Source organism: Macaca mulatta, chromosome 6 (genome assembly GCF_049350105.2).
Source record: "Macaca mulatta isolate MMU2019108-1 chromosome 6, T2T-MMU8v2.0, whole genome shotgun sequence".
In the NCBI taxonomy this organism is placed as follows: domain Eukaryota; kingdom Metazoa; phylum Chordata; class Mammalia; order Primates; family Cercopithecidae; genus Macaca; species Macaca mulatta.
The window spans coordinates 67263616-67276855 of record NC_133411.1 but is presented as its reverse complement, the minus strand read 5'-3'; the positions used below and the strand labels follow the sequence as shown (position 1 = coordinate 67276855).

The window sequence follows — 13240 nt, the reverse complement described above, 5'->3', positions numbered from 1 at the left end:
GCTAATAAAATTTCTGAGAAACTACTTATCCATCAAAAAGTTAACATCTTTTACTAGAATAGTATGTTTGTTTCAATTGATGAAGATTTTGGTTTGGATGTAAGTTTTCAACTCATTTAGCTAAAAACCAAGGGACATTTTTCAATATCATTATTTTAATGGATTCATGATATTCACATTGATTGGCTATTCCATATTTTAAGTAGTTTGGCATTAAAGATATTTACATCTTTTTATTATTTTGTAAAACATTGTGATGACCTTCATGATAGTTAAATCTTCATTTACACTATTACTTCCTTCTGACTGTAGCCATTGTGTGTAAGACTGTGCAAAGTGTAATATATGAAGTGTTTAAGAGTAGATTAACAAGAAAAGTTAATGTATGAACATAAGCAACTGACCCTTAATAGAAGATTGATTAATTAATTAATTTTGAATTTGCCAGTACACTCTCAAAACACAGAGCATGCTTAAATAATGCCATTATACTGAGCTTATTCAAGTATTTGGATAACTTTTCTTTACTGAACTGAAACTGATAGCCCAGGCAGGCATATCTCCATCACTCTAATTAAAATCCACATTCATCCCTTGCTTCCTGAGAAAAGATGTTGCTCTCATGTTCCTTTGGGCACTCTTTGCGAAGTGTTTCTGTTTGATTGCATATGATGAATAGCTCCACTACTTCCAATGTATTTCAGTCGCCAAATATTTATAATTATTATTCTAGGGAGAGTAACTGAGAAGGGAGTTCAGGAAAGACTTGGACAGGTCTTTAGAGCATCAGGACCTTACAATTTCAGCTATCTTATTCAATAAGCAAATGTTATTTTAGGTTCTGGGATTACAAAGTCAAAGAAGGCAGAATTCCTGCCCTCAAGAAACTGTAGTGTCATGGGGAAGAGTTGTAACTGCATGAACAGCTATGAAACAGTGTGCTAAAGTCATGTGAGTTGGAAAAATAGATGAGAGGCATCTACATAAAGCTGAGGAATGAAGAATGTTTTTTGGAAGAGATTACACTTAAAAGGAGTTAGCCAGCCAGAGAAGAAAGAGAAAAATGTTCTGGGCAGAGTACCTATCATTTGGGAAGCCCCAGTGGGGCAGAAGAACAGACTGTGCACAGGAAGGACACTACTAAGTGTTATTTGTGGCTGATACAGGAGAGGAAGGGAGAGCAAGACAATAGAGCATCTCTGGGCTGAGTATTGGAATTTAAATTTCAAACTTTGTTACTAAATAATGTGGAACTATTGGATAATTTCAAGCAAAGGACTCACATGTTCATGTCCCTGCATGACTTAGATAAGATTTCCATTTTAAGATAATCTTGGTAGGCAAGTGAAGGATGGATTTGAGGAGGAAAAATTGGAAATATTAACTCTAGGCGAAACATGGGGGGAAAAGATAATTAAGAGACAGATTAAAGAATATGTAGAGAGGTAGAACATATAGCCTGGTCTCTGGAATCAGATGCATTGGTTCCTAACTCTGACTCCACCACTTAACACTCTGTGTGACCTTGGGTATATATCTTATCCCTCAGTGTCTTGTTTTTCTCATCTAAAAAATGAGTATAATAATAGTGCCCGGCCGGGCGCAGTGGCTCAAGCCTGTAATCCCAGCACTTTGGGAGGCCGAGGCGGGTGGATCACAAGGTCAGGAGATCGAGACTATCCTGGCTAACATGGTGAAACCCCGTCTCTACTAAAAATACAAAAAACTAGCCGGGCGTGGTGGCGGGCGCCTGTAGTCTCAGCTACTCGGGAGGCTGAGGCGGGAGAATGGCATGAACCCGGGAGGCGGAGCTTGCAGTGAGCCGAGATCACGCCACTGCACTCCAGCCTGGGAGACACAGCGAGACTCCGTCTCAAAAAAAAAAAAAAAATAGTGCCCAACTCATATTTTATAGGAATTAGTCAACCTGCCAACCACATTGAATGTATCTGATCAGTGTTAGCTATTATCTATTGATTATTAATATTATTGTTACTATCAATAGTATTCATGTCGCTAGGGTTGTGACCTGATTAGTAGTTATTGTTGGTTATTGGCTGTATGGTGGTAGTACCAGGGAATATAGGAAGAAACGTGGTGAGGAGAGGGAGTGGAGGAGGGGAGGAACAGAGTTGATTTGAGTTACATTATAAATGCTCAAATGAGATAGCTATGGAACTTCCAAGTGGAATTTTCTCATGTGCAGTTGATGGTAACAGCAGAAAAATGTGAACTCTGAATAAAGAGGTGGGAGTTTTTCAGCACATAAAGAAAATTTAAAGCCAATTCATTGGATGCCTTGACCAGTAAGTGTAGAGATCAAAATTAAGAACAACTCCAAGAATTGAGAACAGAAGCAAACCCCAATTTTCATGGGTCTCCAGTCCAGGTATGAGCAGAAAACACAAGGTTTGGGGAGGGAAGAGGAGAGTCTTCCAAGCCATAAGCCAGGGGAAATCATTCAGTCAGTTCTTAATGGTCTGATGTGGTCATTAACAGATGATACCCTCATCCTAAAGATAAGACTTCTTTAGGAACATCCTAAAGAAGTTCCTCCAGCATTTAAAATTGCTAAACACAGGCCAGGGTAGAGTTAAAGGCTGAAAGAACCTTAATTAATATGTATCATTCCAGTTATTAGAAGAAAAGTCCTATGGCTTGAAATTGCTACTTGCTAGCAATTACTTTTAATTGCTGTGCAGGGCATTGTTAAGGTTGCAATGTCTAGCATAGGGATGAAAATTGCTGTTCCAGATACCTTCATGTGAGTTTAATATTCTCAAGAGCTTAGAATCACGGGAACTATAAGTGAGATTTGTGCTAGACTCCATGCCTGTCTTCCACAGAAATCCCAGTATGCAAAAACAAACAAAACATAGATGGGTAATTGTGGCCATTCCTTAGTGAGATCTGAGCCTTATTTGGAGGTAGGCCTGGTTTGGATGGTAGCTCTAATCTTTAGATGAAATTAAACTCTGCAGTGTGTTCTTATTTTCCTAATGATGAAGTCCCCAAATAGCTCTCTCCAGCCCTGGAGAAAGGGAATTGTTGAAAATAGAAGGATTCCATTTTCTTCCCTTAAAGGCCACCTCCTGCTGTTGGCCAGAGTTCTCACAGATTCTGAATTCTTGGCAGGCTGGAGTTTAGCAGTAATCTCCTCTCATCCAAATTTAAGTACAGGTAATCCCCAGGAGCCCCTGCGAGGCTCTTGTTAAATAATTACCTGGGTATAAGCAAAAATGCCCCTGCTAAGAAAAGTATGGAATTTTACCCATCACAGGACACATAGGTCTCTACCATAGAGGTTTATATCTTATTCTTCAATTTCTGATTGTTACCGCTCCTTGGAAATTCTTATGTGACCAAATCTTACTCTCTTCTACTGGGAAGTCTCCTAAATTAGCTGGCATGTGAAAATGCTTCATTGCACTTTTGTTCTTCAGACTCTCAAATGAAAGAGTATGTCCAAAGAGCCTCTTTATGCAAAATCTATAAATTACACACAGTCATACATCACAATTAGTTGGCAGTCATTAGGCATTACATTCATATTGTAAAATTAGTGATATTTCTCCCAAATTATGAAATATTATTCCCATTAAGAAAAATATACTGATTTCACTATATTTACTCTCTTCATAATTATGCAAATTAATAATGATTTACTATTTACTAACTTTGCGTTGGGTGTTCTCTCATTCTGATGAGACTCCAGACTTCTGCCTTTGTACACCTGTGCAAAGCCTTTCTAAGCCATTGCTTTATGTCCCAATATATATTTCAGTTCAGAAACGCTGTCCTTACTTTTGCCGGCACCTTAATAATAGTTTTATTTCAGTAAGGAACTGTATGCAATCACTGGATATTTCAGAGAGCTGCCTACCTTATTTTCATACTATAAAGAAATAAACTTGAATAACAATAGATAGTCTTGGCAGGAGTGTGGGGGAGTTGACATCTTCCAACACGACTGTGGGAATATGAACTGCCATAGCCTATTAAAGGGAAAAATGTTCACAATTTGTAAGCTAGCAATCCATTTTCAGAAATACAAGCACCAATCAGTAAGAATATATTAGCAAATGTGTTTATTGTTTATATGAGTCCAAAATTATATGTCCATCAATAAAGGACTCATTGAATAAATAATGGTACATTTATGCCCTGGAATCTTATGTAACTATTGAAAAGAACTCACTAGGTCTCTATGCATTCACAAAAATAATTTTTTCATGATTGATTTAAAGAATAATAATATTAATAAAGGATTATACATCATATGAGCCCACATTATTTAAAAAAGGAAGGAGAATCCCTATACATGTGTGAGGGTTTGTGTATTGAGTGTGGTATATTTATATTTGTGTAAATAAAAAGTTTGCTGTCTTTTCCCTCCCATTAATCCTACCAAGGAAGGGAAAAGACAATCTTTTTATCTACACACTTCTGTGTCATTTGGCATGTTAAAAAAAATAGTATGTATAATTTTGTAATTGAAACATAAAATATAAGAAAGAAATAAAATTATTGAATAGAAATGGTAAATACTATGCCATAAAAAAGAATGAAAGCATGTCTTTTGCAGGAACATGGATGGAACTGGAGGCTATTATCCTTAGCAAACTAACATAAGAACAGAAAACCAGATACCACATGATCTCACTTACAAGTGGGAGATAAATGATGAGAACTCGTGAACACAAAGGAGGACACAGACCCTGGGGTCTACTTGAGGGTGAAGGGTGGGAGGAGGGAGAGAAGCAGCAAAGATAACTATTGGGTACAGGGTTTAATATCTGGGTGATGAAATAATCTGTACAACAAACCCCCATGGCACAAGTTTACCTGTGTAACAAACCTTCACATGTATCCCCAAACATAAAATAAAAGGTTAAAAAAAAGGAAAGTTATCTACTCTTTCAAACTTAAAATTTCTGGATTTGAACAGTGTCTGCTGTGTAAACCCAAACAGTGTCTGAATTTGGCTACTGAAAAATAAAATGTAGCCCCTTTTCAACACACTTTATGTTTGCCCAGGTCCCAGGACTCTTAAGTAAACTGGTGTGTCTATTCAAATCCTAGATAAGAAATAATTTTTCAAAACAAAAATTATCTCACAGAATACTCTGAACACCTTCTACTCTCATTACCCTGAACACTTGTGGTTTTGTTGCTGTAACTCTAGCAAATGTCAAAAAGGCTAGAAAAACTGTGAACTAATTAAAGATACAGCATTTCTCTAAGACCCTGCTGCCTTTAGTAGAATTATTTAGTAGAATTATTTATTAGTAGAATTATTTCTACTAATTATTATTAGTAGAATTAATTATCAGAAATCCTTTCTGATTTCTCCAACTTATTTTTCACTGTTATGAAAAAACAGCTTACAAAGAAGTAGCAACATTCACTATCAATTTTTCCGTAGATCTTTGTTCAAAGAGCAGGTAGAAGCTGCATTTCTCAAACAGTGTTTTAAACGAGGAAAAAAATTTGTATCATCATCAACGTTTTAGTGAATAAAGACATTTGCTTACCGTTTTTATGTTCCTGAGAGGCTAAGTTCAGTTCAATTGTGAATAGTAATTTATGAATAAGAACCCACAATTTTTTGACCAGAGAATTGGAAAACCGCCCATAACATTTCCATGTGCCCATCTCATTTTCTAAGTATCTGTAACAATTTAGTGAACAAGATTCCCTCTTTGAAAATATAGCAAATAATTATTTCCTTCCTATCAGATATGCATGCTTTGTTTACAGGTAAATAATTCTGATTACCAAACTACTATTACGTTAAGTTGACGTTCTTTTCGACGTTAGACAAAAATGGATAAAACCTTGCTGCCTACTCAGAGGTTTGGTCTGAGTGGAAATAGGCTTTTGTGGAGCTACAGAATTTCTACTTCATCTGCTCAGCCAATAACTGGTCAGAGCATGAGCCTGGTTAGAAATAAGCAACAAGCTTCCTGTATCCATGAACAGAATGAACAAAAAACAAGATAGTACATTTAGCCTCCGAGAAACACGTATTTACTTTTGAAGCAAAGAAGCACCGGGTAACCAGTGAGCGGCATATGTCTGAAATCCATTATCTGACATGTTCTTTCCAGCCTTCCCAGGAATGCTGGTCTGACTACTCAGATTTGCTTTTACTTCTTGCCTTTTGGATATAATGAGTCTGCCAAGCAGCTGTGAGTACCTAACTCTGGGGAAGGTGGCTAGATTCCGAAGCGCTTATGTTCATGGATCACCATACGCAATCAACATGCCAATTGATATTAAGCCACAGAGGAGACGGTAACTGCTTTCCTTTCCTCTAGTTGTTTGTCAGTGAAAATGTGTTTTGTTGCCCTTTGGTAACTGCTTTGGACGTCTGCTGAGCTGGGAGGGTCAGGGTGAGACGTCAGTTTTTATTCCATACACTGGATAGTTGGGAAAAAAATTAACCAGAGAGGAAAGCTGGAAATATTCTTAGTTTAGCCATTTAGCAAAAGCTGATCTGGTTTCAAGGTTTGTAGATTTTAAGAATTTGAGAGCTTGTCAGTGCTTGTATTGCCATCAGAATCACCCATGATGAGAATTTGAAAGAGGATTTAGCCAAATAATGGATATATTTATTGATGGCTACATGGCTATTTATACCAGATGCCCTGTAACTCATAATCTATATGTGACATTCCTTAATGCATTATAACACATTAATGCAATAAATGCATTATAGTTCTACAAAAACATTTGTTTTCCTGTAGTCACTAGGGAGGGCAGAACAGGGTTATATATTTTTCCTATAAAAAAGTTGTCATTTTAGATCTGTGTTCTACCCCCACCCCACCATTTTTATGTAGTATTGGAATAGTGATGATATAGTTAACTAATATGTCCAAAAGTCACCCCTCAATTTTGATTTTATACAATGTCATTTTATTCAGCAATTAACAATGAACTTCAGAAGCATTTATAAAGGTATTCCATTCTCTCTGTGAAAATTCCATTTCTCCCTAATTTTATGAATCCTCATAATGAAAATCCACAATTCTAAAAGCAATGTATTTTACTTGGAAACTGTCACTACTATCTTACTCTTCTACTTTTCTTTTTCTAATTATATCTACACAAACTCACAAAGCATGCATTTTGCCAGATTTCACCTTATTATAAACATGAAGGGATGTTTAAGTGATTAAAATGTTTCTGAACCTTCAGAAAGGTTTCTGATTTTTGTGAGAGACAATATTTTATTCTTTCCTCCAGAGTATCAAGGCTTTTCTGTCCAGCTCTATCATCATTTGACTTTATGACAGTCTAGCAGCACCAAGCAACTGTTTTAAAATATTCAGAAAAATGTGTCCTAAGACACCCAACATGGCTCCGTTGCTGTCAGTTTCCTCATTCCCTTCTTTAATTCGTGGGAGGATACTACAAACCCATACAAGTTGCAAAATCCACATGGATATCTGACGTCCCTGTTCATGTTACCTTAATTTTTCTGCTTAAAGGTAATCAACATTTTGTACAAGTCAGTCAAATTATGTTTTTATGCATATCGTGTATACGCATAGACCCAGAAAATTTCAGACATATACCTATTTAGGTATATGGGCATTTAAAATTGGGCATTACAGTATATTTTACAAGAAAATATATTTGAAAGGCATTTTACAATAATTAGTATTTAATTGTATAGATCTTGGGATTTGTAAAAATACCAGATCAACTTTTCTTTCCGTAGAATACATTGCTTTTCTATGGCTAGTAAATCCATTAAATAAATTTTATATAAAAAGTTGCCTTAAATCATTACATCTGGAGTTTCATTCTACGAAAGGATAAATATGACAACAAACATGTAATGAAAACAATAGGGGGTGGATGAATGAATGGAAGAACATCCAAATCACAGAGGTTGTCTTTTTATTCTGTTACTCATTTTTTTAAGTTGTACATTTTAAAATCTCAACTTCTTTTGAATCTTTTGTGAAAACAATACACTTGGAATGGTGGGTTATCATCTTAGATTCACTAAAATCTACCTAAAATTTGAATGGTTCATTTTCAGAATGCTTGCTGCGACTAAGATTTATCTAAAGTAGCATATTTATGTTTATTTTCATATCATCTTGGTTGTGGTTTTTGGCAGAAAGAAAAATGTTTTCTAATTACTAAAAAAATCTGAGGAAGGAAGGATGGAAGGGAGGGAGGGAAAGACATCTAAAGAAGAGTAGCTATGAGTTGATATTTCAGCCTACACAAAGAAGCAGAGATTGTGGTGACAAAAAAAATTTGGCTTTTCACTAAAATCCATAGAGAAAATGAAGTAGGAAATCAAATGCGTAAGTGCAAAATATAGCTCAATTTAAAGCTAAGTATATCCTTATAAAATAATGACTTCTTGAAAGAACAGCATGTTTTTCTTGAAACACAGGGAAATAATTTCCAAATTATTGGAAAATCAGTTAGATTAGACACATGACAACATGGTCATTTAATCGCTCTCAATTTTAATTTCAAGAGCAGCAATGAAGACATTAGGAAAGCAGTTAACACTACTAAATCTTAAATAAACTCAGCATTGCAGAGAATGACAACCCTACCATCTGTGATTATAATTACTTTTTATATTTGCGATTTAAAAATGTTTTCCTTTTAATTTTTGGTAGCCTCTGTAAATTCTATTGTTCCACTTTTTCTTGTGTAAGAAATATAATTTTCTTTCAATTTTATGAAGCTTTTATGTCTCAATTTTAATATAGCAATTTCTTTTTTTTTTCTTTATTTTTTGAGATAGGGTCTCTCTCTGTTGGCCAGACTGGAAGGCAGTAGCAATCATAGATCAGGGCAGCCTAGAACTCCTGGACTCAAGTGATCCACTTCAGCTTACCAAGTAGTTGAGGTCACTATGCCAGGCTAATTTTTTTTTTTTTTAATTGTTTATAGAGACTGGGTCTTGCTATGTTGCCCAGGTTCTTCTCAACACTTGGCCTCAAACGACCCTCCTGCCTTGGCCTCCCAAAGTGCTGGGATTACAGGTATGAGCCATCATGCATGGCCCTTCATACAGAGATTTAAAAATTGGATTTAAAAATCAGATTTAATCTGGCTCTTCTAACCCATCCTCACCCAGTTGGACTGTAAAGCTTTTGAGTGAGTGGATCACATCTTGGTTGTTGTTACTTCCCCAGTGTCCAGCATAGAGCCCAGAACAGGTTAAATAATAAATGTTGTTTAATAAATAAATGATTAGAAAATGCATGTTACTTATTTTGGCATAGGGGTGTGTGTGTGTGTGTGTGTGTGTGTGTGTGTGTGTGTATAAAATCACTTGCCTGTATGCCACAGTATGGAGTCTTTGGCAAGATTTTTGCTTCTGTTATTCTTTTGGATCAATTAAATTCCCTTTCCTTGTTTCCCTGTAGAAACTTCATGTAGCACTGACTTTAGATTACTGGCTTCAGTGGTTGGGGATCATGCATTTTGTCATTACCAGGTCAGCAAAGGAGAACCTGAAATAATTCGCTTCTGTATTCATAAAAGTATATATTCGTATATATGTAGTGTGTGTGTGTATGTGTGTGTGTTTGTGAATATAGCTTCAAGTTGTGGAAACGAGGAGAAAAAGTCACTGTGGGAGGTGGCAGAGGGGAATTTCCTAGAGGGAAACAATAGTGCAACTGTAAGAAAATGTAAGAAATGTGATAGAAGCACAAAATTTCATAAAATCAGTTATAAAACTTGTGACATATAAGCCCCAATTCTGTTTGTCTTGCTATAATGTAAAGTCACAATTTTTTATCAAAATGGAAAATAAAAAGTAGTAGCAGTGAATGTGGTGAGACAGTAGCCACTGGCACCCCAAGGCGATGGAAAGCAAGTGAGCTTGAGCACTACTTTTCACAGCCAGGTGTCATGTTGTACCTCCCCCAGCCACCTTCTTTCCTGCATTTCGGTAGCTTGACACCATTGCTGGCGGTGGTGGGGGTGGGGGTAGGGGTGTGTGGCGGGGTGCTGGTGAGGGTCCTTCCCTTGCTGCCTGCTCTGTGCTCCCTCTTGCTGGTGATGCAGCTGTTCTGGTATACTCTCTCGCCTCTGTTTTTCTAAATCCTTTAGGTAGACTTGCTCTCCGTATTATCCCTGAGATCAGAAGAGGAGTGGAGGTATTAAAATTATTATTGAGGGCCATAGTGATTTTCAACTGGGGCAATTCTACCCTCCACCTCCCATGCAGGGGACATTTGGCAATGTCCAGGGACTTTTTTTATTGTAATAAGTGGGAAGTAGCTGATCATTTCAAGTAGGTAAAGAATAGGGATGTTAAATCTCCCATAATATACAGGACAGCGTCTCACAACAAAGAATTATTTGACCTGAAACGTCAGTAGTGCTAAGGTGGAAAAAACCTTATGTGAATCAATTAAATCAGGGAGAACTTCAGAGCTTTTTTAAGACCTTTATTTATATCTAGACAATTGATATTTTTTAGGTATTCATGAAAATTCTTTCTTTTACCTTTCTTGTGGTAACCATAAGATAACACTTTATTGCCTGGGTAAAAATGGACAACTGCCAGACTTTTAAAATAATATAAAGCATTCAGTAATTTCAACCATCCTGTCTTCTGATTTGTCTGAATTAATGTGGCTTTACTGCATTTTCAGGGCTTATTATTCTTTCAATAGGGAGATTACTAAGACTTCATTAAAGATAGCTGAGTAAATGATCAATTACATTATTGTAGCTCCAGACTAGGTAATAACCATTGAGATATGCTTTTCAAGTTGTGGTGAAAATACTAGGCAAAATTACACATACACTTACATATACTAAGCGACCATCCTGTTGACCTGGTCTATGAAGCTCTGCTGAACTCTTGCCTACATGCATGAACCCATCGATTGTGAATGTGTGACTACATGTGTGTTTTCATCATAACCAGCTCATCCTAATAGCAAATGATATGCTTTGGCTGTGTCCCCAACCAAATCTCATCTTTAATTTTAGTTCCCTTAATCTCCACATGTCCTGGGAGGGACCCAGTGTCAGGTAATTGAATCATGGGGGCAGTCCCCATGCTGCTCTCGTGATAGTGAGTGAGTACACATGAAATCTGATGGTTTTGTAAGCATCTGGCATTTCCCCTGCTGACGCTCTTTCTCCTTCCTGCTGCCCTGTGAAGAAGGTGCCTTTCTTCCCCTTTGCTTTCCACCATGATTGTAAGTTTCCAGAGGCCTTACCAGCCATGTAGAACTGTGAGTCAATTAAACATCTTTTCTATATAAATTACCCAGTCTTGAGTATTTTTCATAGCAGCATGAGAACAGACTAATACAGCAAAGAACACATTTTATGAAGGAAAAACTTTGAAAACAAAGGGACTGCTTTCTTTGATAAGAGGCCCTTCCTTTCACTTTAAACAAAACTTCAAATTATCCTCAGAATTTGTTCTAATTCTAACTTGAATGTATACCTCCAGTTCCCCATTTTCTTCTCTATATAGAGCTGCCAAACTCAATAGAGTTGAAACAAAAATTACCCGGGGACCTTCCCCATCTCCCATGTCCTTTTTCATTATGGCCCAGACCTGGAAGTCCTCCTAAATGCTTCCTCTCCCTCAGTCTAACGGCTCTACCACTATCCAGTTGCAAGTGCATTCTTCCTCCTTCACCTCACCATTTGATGCCATCTCCACTACTACCATCTTGGGTCCAACCCTCATGTTATCTTGCCTGAAAACTGCTAACTTTATAACTGGTCTCTCTGTTCTATCAACATCCTCTTCCTGACTGTCATCCACAGATCCACTTTCTGAAATGCCATCGTGATGCTTCCATGCTTATACCACTAGCTTTTCAGTGGCTACCAAAAAAAAAAAAAAAAAAGGTTAAATTCTAAAACATCATGATCTATTCCCTTCTGTGTCTCTCCATCCTTGTAAACTGCCCTTGTCACCCATGTATACTATATATTTTAGGTATAAGTAACTACTAACTATACCTATTTTTTGCCTAGAGTTCTGTTCTCTCCTCATTTTGTGATGAATCCCCACTCATTCCACAGATCTTTCCTGTAAGACCTTTCTTAATTTCCTATTTCAAAATGGAAGTGCCTCCTTAACTAGCTGTTTTCCTTTTCTTATGTGTCTGTTACTTCATTATCATAATGAATCTTAATTTATATATTTTCTATCTTTCCTCCTCCTTAAAAGTGGCATGATGGAAAGAGTTGTTTTAGAAATAATTTGGCAATGGAATGCTACATTAATTAGAATGGAAAACAGTGAATCCCTACACCAACAGAAGGAAGCAGTGTGAAATCCTGACAGGGACAATTTCATTACAATTACAAAATACATAAATACGTGATTACAATTGTGAGAACTGCTCAAAAGGAAACAAGGGCCCAATGAGAGTATAAAAATAAGTACCTAACATAGTCTGAGCATTTGGAGAATGCGTCCCTGGGGATGATGAGGCCTGAGGATGAGTAACAACATGCTCTGCTGAGAGCCACATGAATGAAGCCCTGATGTGTTAAACTAAAAGGATAAGGTGTCTGAAGTGTAATGAGGCAGAGAGGAGAGTGGCAAAAATAAACTGGAGAAGATGAGTAGGGGAGACTACTGTTTTTTCACATGCTAATTCATCCAATAATTCTTTATTTCATTTTGGAGAGAAACAAGTGATTATTTATTAATTTATTCATTGACAATAGAATTTAAAAACATATTCTTTGTGTCTTATTTATCATTGAGATTTTTAAAACATTGAAATAAACAATAGGTAATATTTTCCAACTGAAGTTTAAAAAAGAAAAAGGTGAGTTTTCAAATCTATTCCCAACTGCTAGAGTTTAATAAAAACTGTCATAAATGTTAACCTTTTTCTGCAATCGGTTCAGCATTTATCCATCACCCAACTCTGCAGCCTCTCACTTGCCGAAAGGAGTGGAATGAGAATTGTTAGAGTACTTGGAATGTTTACTGTCAGCAAAGTACAAGGCACTACACAATCTTGATGACCGTTTTTTGATGGTCCCATTTCTATATCCATTAAGAGACATTAAATTACTTAATAATTCTTTGGAACTTTCTTTTTAGTTTTTCATGGCTTTGCTCTTATGTCGAAGGAAATTATTACATGGATGAACTACAAATGGAAAGTTTCTGTTATCACCTTTTATCTTGCTTTGTAAACTGTGGTAAATGAAGTGGTGAATGCTGACAACACATTTCAGGCTCAGGATGGCA

At 36.6% G+C, this 13240-nt stretch overlaps 1 protein-coding gene across 6 annotated transcripts in view; it reads left to right on the top strand.

The window, feature by feature from the left end:
* The window catches only part of PDE4D (phosphodiesterase 4D), a 1577486-nt gene that overhangs the window by 1110051 nt on the left and 454195 nt on the right, over window positions 1-13240 (top strand). The window lies entirely within an intron of this gene.